Source organism: Capsicum annuum, chromosome 9 (assembly GCF_002878395.1).
Source record: "Capsicum annuum cultivar UCD-10X-F1 chromosome 9, UCD10Xv1.1, whole genome shotgun sequence".
Lineage (NCBI taxonomy): Eukaryota > Viridiplantae > Streptophyta > Magnoliopsida > Solanales > Solanaceae > Capsicum > Capsicum annuum.
Window position 1 is genome coordinate 119,060,606 of NC_061119.1, and position 2,643 is coordinate 119,063,248.

The 2,643-nt window shown below is 33.3% G+C and overlaps 1 non-coding gene across 1 annotated transcript; it reads left to right on the forward strand.

Annotated features, from left to right (window-relative positions):
- Positions 1–1,464: 1,464 nt before the first annotated feature.
- On the forward strand, positions 1,465–1,568 carry LOC124887507. Its single transcript, XR_007045279.1, has one exon. It is a non-coding gene; the product is annotated as a small nucleolar RNA R71 (small nucleolar RNA).
- The last annotated feature ends 1,075 nt before the right edge of the window (positions 1,569–2,643 follow it).

Sequence of the window (2,643 nt, forward strand, 5' to 3'; positions counted from 1 at the left end):
GTATACTAATATATATCTTTCTTCTACTCTTTATTTGTATATTAGCAAGTGATAGATGGTACAGTGCTTTAGTTTCTAAGTACTACTAGAATAGGATAGGTTATCATTATTTCCTCTTTAGCCTTACTGTGATTACCATCCTCGATATTTGCTTTGTAGTTTAAAGTCCTACTTTGTATGTTATTTGTATTTCATTATATTTGGAGCTCAGTCGACAATTACCTACTGAGAACCATGTGTTAGGTACTTATTCTACATTTTTGCAGTCTACAAATCATAGTATGGGTTCAACATTGTTGTATGTGTCATATAAAGAAGCTATGTATCAGTGATTTGGGTTGAGCTATTGGCGTTCAAAGTACTACAATTAGCCCTCTTATGGATTGGACTGATATTTATATTATATACAAAGATGGGTTGTAGTTACATATTTTATTCAATATTGAGCCTTGTACTCTTATTGTATTAGAAGCCCTTTTATTGACTCCACCAGGTTTTTGGACTATCTTATATGTATTAGTCTTTTATCATATTTATTTTGCAATGAAAATTCATCTCTCTTGATAGTCCGTTACAAGAAATTCCAGATATCGAGTTAACTTACCTACTTGTGGGTGATAGTAGGTGTCATCTTGACATGAAGAATTAGGTCATTATAGTGTGATCAAATCCTCTTGTACCTCATGATTATTCTTTAAAGATGCATCGACATAATCTTTACCACACTTTAAGGTGATTTCCATAACTTGCTTTGGATTTTGCTCTATATTACTAGGCAAACCCCTTGATGTCTTGTGTTTTGTGCCAGAACTAAATGGCTCTTCTGTATCTCTAAATTCTTTTGAGCCAATTATTGATTCTTGATATCTACAACCATTTGTTCTTGGTTGTCCAAAATCTTTTCAAAGTCTCTTTTATATTTTTAGTCTGAATACCCTGTTGATGTTGAAACTATTGAGGTTCGGCCTAATTATAGCCGTAAGAGTAGTTGGATTGACTTTTCAAGTTATAGTTATAAGCAATACCATTATTTTAATTCCCTTTTTGCACATTGCTCGAAAAATTCATCGTCTCCAAATTTTCTCAATATAAATCTGTAGAGTGACCACTAATACTACAAATCTCATATCAAGTCTGTACCATTGAACAACATTAACCTAGGTTTCAGGCCTTGACAAGTTTAACTTGCTAAGCTACCCAATCACTTGATTTTGAAATGGTGCTAATTGAGTAGAAAAAGTATTAATATTATCTACATCAATCATACTTATGAACTTCTTTACCAAACCTCCGAATGTAGCACCATGCCAGTGTGAATTACCCTTTTCAATACAATTAAGAAGAATTATAGTTCATAATATGTCTTCTTCATTACTTGACCTACTTGTTTCCGATTCTAACTAAATCTTGGTATTTTGGTCAAGACACTCCACAAAAGTGTGGGCTATCTTATCATCAGATTGTTGGTAATGAGTAAAATCTCTAAGAAAACCATTGAAGCTCTCCCATGTTTGATATAAATTATCCTCAGGCTTTTACTTGAAACTCAATATTTCACTTCTTAGCCTTGCAGTCTTACCAGATGGAAAAATAGAATAAGGAACTTCCTTACTAGGTCATCCCATGTGGTGATGGAATTTGAAGGTTCTACCTTCAGCCATCCCTTTGCTTCATCCAAAAGGGAGAATGAGAAAATAATAAGTGTTCATAGTTTGTAGAGACTCCTGAGGGAATCAAAGTGTCACTGATCTTGAGAAAGTTTTGAATGAACTTGAGGATCCTCACGTGACAAGCCAATGAACTTGTTACAACCCTATTTACGAGTCATGATGGCACCTACTCTACCCCGCTAGTAGTTAAACCAAACTGTATCCCAGAGCTAAATGCAATGGGTTAACTTGGTGGAAAATTCCAAATCATAGGTAAAAATATACAACACACTTATAAATAACCGAAGTATTCTAAATAAATAAGACAGTCAATAGGAGATACTATCCTACAACCTAGTAGAGCTAGTACAAGAGCATCTAATAATAATACAACTCAAAGACTTAGAATAGCCAAAAACATTTGTTTCTTTAACTAAAGACTGAATATCAAAATATAGAAGGAAATATGCAACTCTGACTCCAAGTGCTCAACCTATCTTTAGAAAAATCAACACCACACGATCAACAATCAACGATGATAACTAGTACTTGAATTTGCACCAAAAATGTACAGAAGTGTAGTATGAGTACCAATACAGCAGGTAATAAGTAGGTATCATTGATTGACTGAGCTAAGCCATGATATAAATATAACAAAATGCAAGATAATATAAGTAAGTCAAGGTACAAAAACAAATCGAATCATCTCCTATACTATTGTACATAATAAGTAATTTAAGTGGAACAATGATATAACACAAGGCGTCAACACATGCAAGCATTGCCGTGCAATACAAATAAGTAAATAAAAATAATAATGTATCCCAAAGCATCATAAAAGTAATCACAAAATACAAAATTGGCTCCCATAGGCCAATTGGTGCGGAAATTAAATAACTCATAACAGACCCCCATATGCTTGGAGAGTACAATCAAGATAGAATAATTCAATCATCCATCGTTTATAACTAAACAACTGGTTATTTAACCATCA